The following is a 6555-nucleotide window of genomic DNA, read 5'->3' as shown; positions in this document are numbered from 1 at the left end:
CCTTTCTGTCCTGCAGAAACGACAAAATTCTACAAGTACAGTGATACCTTGTCTTACAAACTTAATTGGTTCTGGGATGAGGTTCTTAAGGTGAAAAGTTTGTAAGACAAAACAATGTTTCCCATAGGAATTAATGAAAAAGTGATTAATGCGTGCAAGCCCAAAATTCATCCCTTTTGCCAGCCGATGCGCCCATTTTTGCACTGCTGGGATTCCCCTGAGGCTCCCCTCCATGGGAAACCCCACCTCTGGACTTCTGTGTTTTTGCGATGCTGCAGGGGAATCCCAGCAGCGGAATCCCAGCATCGCAAAAACGAGCGCTTCACTGGCAACGGAAGTCTGGAGGTGGGGTTTCCCAGCGAATGGAGCATCAGTGAAATCGCAGCATTGCAAAAACATCGAAGCCCTTGAATCCCCACCTCCGGACCTCTGTGTTTTTGCGATGCTGCAATTTCACTGAGGCTCCCCTCACTGGGAAACCCCACCTCCGGACCTCCGTTGCCAGCGAAGCGCCCAGTTTTGCGCTGCTGGATTCCGCTGCTGGGATTCCCCTGCAGCATCACAAAAGCATGGAAGTCTGGAGGTGGGGTTTTGGGATTATTTTAAACCCAGTAAGGTTGGTCCATCCTCATCATAACCAATTTAGAGGTCAATAAACACCTGAATATTTTCTGGTTGCGTTCCTCGCTATGAGCCGGTGTGGCGCAGCAGGTAGAGTGCTGTACTGCAGGCCACTGAAGCTGACTTGTAGATCTGAAGGTCAGTGGTTCAAATCTCATCACCGGCTCAAGGTTGATTCAGTCTTCCATCCTTCCAAGGTGGGTAAAATGAGGACCCGGATTGTGGGGGCAATAGCCTAGCTCTGTTAAAAAAGTGCTATTGCTAACATGTTGTAAACCGCCCTGAGTCTAAGGAGAAGGGCGGCATAAAAATTGAATAAATAAATAAAATTGAATAAATAATACTACTATTGAGCTTGCAAAATGGAATATTAATTTAAAAACCTATTGTTTTGTTATGGAGCTTCTTAAAAAATCCACATAACTTTGTATTTCATAGACCGCAAAATAAATAAATAAACATGTACCTACATTGGTGTATTGAAGACACCGAACACTTGTTCCTTATTGAACCTGATAAAAGGAGATAAGAATCACTGGTGGCCTACGGAGGTGTATTCTTATTAAAGAGCTATCGAGTGTCAATCGTAGGGAAGGTTTCAAACCACAAGACAATATAAATTCTTGTATGCTGGCCGGCAAGTGTTACCTGATTCCACAATCAATTATACTGAGTGCCCTTGTATGGTCCTGGTAGGTTAGTTTCAATCATTATTAATGCGCTGGAAAAAAGACACACACACACACACACTGCTCCGCATAACCTTTGATGACACGAAGGTTGTAAACTCTCATCATGAATTATACAGGGAAATTGAAAGGAAAGGACAATTTAAAAAACAAAACAAAACACAAGCCTATTGAACAGCAGCTTTCTTTAAAAAAAAAAAATCTACTACACGTATCTCACACTCCAGTTAAAGGAAACATATTCATTATTTATTCCTCTAAAAATAAGGCGACCAGATTATAACTTTGGTAAATCTTCGGAGAAGGGCGGCATACAAGTCTAATAAATAAATAAAATAAATAATAAAGTGGGACACCATTGGGGGGATGGATGGACAACAGACAACTGAAAAATCTCTACAGACTTTTATCTCAATGTTTTGGGTGTGTATTGCTTCCCAGTCTGTCATTTCTATCAAAACATTCATCAGACCTATTCTAGAATATAGTTCACCTGTGTTAGTTGCCTTACTGTCAAGATTCTGTTTGTTAATGAATAACAACAAAGGGACTTATTCAGAAGAACTCCGTGTATCCTTGGTTCTTTAGACCCGACACCTTTTCCTGTGTTACTCTCCATAAGAGTTTGTTAGATTTAACATTTTGAAGGGACAATCAGCTTTAAAATGTTTTTAATATTCCAGATCAGTGTTTCTCAACCTTAGCAACTTGAAGGTGGGTGTACTCAGTGAATCCACACTGCATATCAGATATTAATACAATCGAAGGAGTCTAGAAATACTTCACAAGAAGAGTCCTTCACTCCTCCTCACGTAACAAATTACCCTACTCCTCCAGACTTCAAATACTAAATCTAGAAAATTTACAACTACGTCGTCTCCGAACTGATTTAACTGTTGTTCATAAAATCATATATCATAATGTACTCCCTGTCAGTGACTACTTCACCTTTAACAACAACAACACAAGAGCACGTAATAGATACAAACTGAATGTAAATCGCTTCAAACTTGACTACAGAAAATACGATTTCAGCAATAGAGTGGTCACTGCCTGGAACTCATTACCTGACTCTGTTGTTGCTTCCCCCAACCCCAAAATCTTCAACCTTACATTATCTACAATTGACCTCTCCCCTTTTCTAAGAGGTCTGTAAGGGGCATGCATAAGTGCACTTATGTGCCTAATGTCCCTGTCCTACTGTCTTATTATCCTTTCTATTACTACGTTCTACCTATGAAGGGGAAGAGCCTTATCTGTGGGGGCCCCGGCCCTCTGGAACCAACTCCCCCCAGAGATTAGAATTGCCCCCACCCTCCTTGCCTTTCCTAAGCTACTTAAAACCCACCTCTGCCACCAGGCATGGGGGAATTGAGATTCCCTTTCCCCCTAGGCCTTTACAATTCTATGCATGGTATGTCTGTATGTATGTTTGGTTTTTTATATTAACGGGTTTTTAATAGTTTTTAGTATTGGATTATTATTGTACGCTGTTTTATGATCGCTGTTAGCCGCCCCGAGTCTTCGGAGAGGGGCGCCATATATATAATTAAATGATTAAATGATTAAATGATTAAATGATTAAATGATTAAATGATTAAATGATTAAATGATTAAATGATTAAATGATTAAATGATTAAATAATTAAATAATTAAATAATTAAATAATTAAATAATTAAATAATTAAATAAATAAATAAATAAATGTTATGTTATGTTATGTTGTGTTATGTTGTGTTAATATGTACTATAATACTATACTTGTTTGACAAATAAATAAATAAATAAATAAATAAAATAAAATTTATTATCTTTCCTGCTTTTGAAAAGCATAAAAACAGTAAGACAAGGGAAGAGAGCAAAGTAGGTTGCCTGTTCTGCTTTCGGGCTGCTTCGTATACTGAAAGCAACACTCTTTTCCCCCTAACGCCGGAGAGGTGCGTGCTCGGTCTGTTCTCCAACTCTCCGATCTCTCTCTCTCTCTCTCTCTCTCTCTCTCTCTCTCTCTCTCTCTCTCTCTCTCTCTCTCTCTCTCAGACAGCTCAGAAGGAGATCAATTATCTCTCTCCTCCTTGGATTCGGAACAAGAGTTAATGATACAGCCACGTATGTGGAGAGCGATGCATAGGCAGCAACAACTGAGAGATTATTATCAAAGAAAATGAGGCCACCCGTGGTTGGGTGGGGCTGTGGAAATTAGTGAGGCTGCTATAAATAGCAGCCTGTGGGTTTGGCCATTGAGGATTATCTGATCGTTGTGTTTCGTGCCTGCTTTGCTGCGTTTGACCTTTTGTGTGCTGATTTTTCCCCCCGCTTTGAAACTAAACCAGAGCAAAGTGTGTTTCACTTTGTGAAAGAAGAAGGACTGTGAATTGCCTCACAGCTGCAAGCTAAGTATCACAGAACTGATAAGGGACTTGTACAAATTACCAGTTTGTTTGGAGACGAGTGCTCTTTGCTATACCAAAAGAGGGCTTGGTTTAAGTGAATTTTCAGTATAAAGAACATTGTTTTGAATTTTCAAACGTGTGTGTGTCTGAAATTTGTACCTGTGAATTGTTGGGAGGAGTCTACCAGAGAGCCCGACAGAACATCCCCACTGTCAGGAAGTTTCTCCTCAATTCCAGGTTGCTTCTCTCCTTGGTTGGTTTCCATCCATGGTTTCTTTTTCTTTGGAGAATAAATTGACCCACTCTTCTTTGTGGCAGCCAGTGGTGAAATCTATTTTTTTTTAACCTTCAACAAGGTTAAGCAAATCCATGTGGTGTAGACCAGAATCATATGGTCATTAAGCAAATCTGACTCCCCCACCTTAATTGACTTTGCTGGTCAGAAACTGATGGGAAAGTCTCAGATGGTGATCACTTGATCCTGGGATGCTGTGACCACCATTGATGGATGGACGGACAGACACAGAGACATTCTGGGTTGCCAAGCACCTGAATTTTGATCACCTGGCCATAGCGGTTGCTGCAACAGTGGTAAATGTGAGAGTGCAAGAACCAGTTATAAGTTCAAGATGACATGTGTGCATTTGTACATCTGCATCCTAAGCATCTTTTATGCATGACAGCCAAGGAGAGGTGCTCACAAGGGCTTTGACAGACCCCAGGGTAGAGATGGAGCAATGCAGAGAATAGCTGTGTCCCATTTATTCCTCGTCTCCACTTAATTCTCACTCTACTGTTTTCCCATCCTACTAAATCTTAACCAGTAACATTTAAAGTTTTAACATATTTCCTACTACCTTCTATTGGTTTCATATGATTTATTTATCAATTGATGTTTGTAACTTATAATTAATGCAGCTGCGAGAGCAATCATGGGCTTCCCCAAATATGCCCATGTTACACCAACACTGCGCAGTCTGCACTGGTTGCCGATCAGTTTCCCGTCACAATTCAAAGTGTTGGTTATGTCCTAGAAAGCCCTTCATGGCACCGGATCATATTATCTCCGGGACCGCCTTCTGCTGCATGAATCCAAGCAACCAGTTAGATCCCACAGAGTGGGTCTTCTCCGGGTCCCGTCAACTAAACAATGTCCCTTGGCGGGACCCAGGGGAAGAGCCTTCTCTGTGGAGGCCCTGGCCCTCTGGAACCCACTCCCCCCAAGAGATTAGAATTGCCCCCACCCTCCTTGCCTTTCATAAGCTGCTTAAAACCCACCTCTGCCGCCAGGCATGGGGGAATTGAGATACTCTTTCCCCCTAGTCCTTTACAATTTTATGCATGGTATGTCTGTATGTATGTTTGGTTTTAAAATAAGGGTTTCTAACTATTTTAGTATTGGATTATTATTATATGCTGTTTTATTGCTGTTGTTAGCTTCCCCGAGTCTGCGGAGAGAGGCGGCATACAAATCCAATAAATAAATAAATAAATAAAATAATGATTTTAACTATGATTATGTCCTATGATCTACTACTGTACTTGCTGTTTATATGTATACTGACAGCTTACGAACTGGAGACAAATTCCTTGTGGGTGCAATCACACTTGGCCAATAAATTGTGTTCTGCTCTGCTCTATTCTGTTCCATTCCCATTCCATTCCATTCATTTCTTTTCATTTCTATTTTTATTTGTTCTGTTGTATTGATTTCTATTCAATAATTTTTTAGTTCTATTCTCTATTCTATTCATGACTAATGAGGAAGTGAGAATTAGGAAGCAGGGTTTGTGAGCCCAATGGGGATCCTAAAATAAGCTCTTTTGGAACACATTACATTCTCTGCCTGAACATTGTATGAAAAGAGATCTCTTGCTCCTGCATGTTTTGGGTAATCTTGTCCTTACTGAATCTGGATTTGCAAATACAGCGATACCTCGTCTTATAAACCCCTCGTCATACAAACTTTTCGAGATACAAACCCGGGGTTAAAGATTTTTTTGCCTCTTCTTCCAAACTATTTTCACCTTACAAACCCAAGCCGCCGGCACTGGGATGCCTCGCCTCCGGACTTCTGTTGCCAGCGAAGTGCCCATTTTTGAGCTGATGGGATTCCCCTGAGGCTCCCTTCCATGGGAAACACCACCTCCGGACTTCCGTGTTTTTCCGATGCTGCAGGGGAATCCCAGCAGCGCAAAAACGGTCGCTTCGGCTGGCAAAAGGGGTGAGTTTTGGGCTTGCACGCATTAATCGCTTTTCCACTGATTCCTATGGGAAACATCGTTTTGTCTTACAAACTTTTCACCTTACAAACCTCGTCCCGGAACCAATTAAGTTCGTAAGACGAGATATCACTGTACCTAGAAAGCAGTGCAAGAACCCCCTGCTGTAAAATTCCAGAACTGCTTCAACAGACCTGATTGCAACCTTGGGATTGGATTACTGTGTAGCCGGTGCTAATTAAATGCTTTAGCATTTTCAAAGCTTTAGATAATGAAGTTTCCCTCATTACCAATGTACGGCAGTCTACTTACCTTTCTGTAGCATTCAAACACTGATTCTACACTCGAAACTCAACAGGTGAGGTTACTAATTCCAGAGTAGCACATGTGCGCTTGGCTCTAGTATTACCTAGCGATGGAAGACTTGGGCATATGATATGTGTGTGCTTAGTGTGTATTGAGTACACCCAAGTCTCTTGCCCTTTTATTACCTTTCAGCTTCCACATGAATAGTTAATGGCCTCATCAGTTGTAATTGTCTTTGATTTCATGAGAAATTAATGACCTCCTGCAACACATCGCTTTCTCATTCTCATTGGTGATCCCTCAAAAAGAAACCACTTTATATATAA

The sequence above is a fragment of the Erythrolamprus reginae genome, chromosome 6, assembly GCF_031021105.1.
Source record: "Erythrolamprus reginae isolate rEryReg1 chromosome 6, rEryReg1.hap1, whole genome shotgun sequence".
NCBI classification, from domain to species: domain Eukaryota; kingdom Metazoa; phylum Chordata; class Lepidosauria; order Squamata; family Dipsadidae; genus Erythrolamprus; species Erythrolamprus reginae.
The sequence above is the reverse complement of the archived record's forward strand: the minus strand, read 5'-3'. Positions refer to the sequence as shown.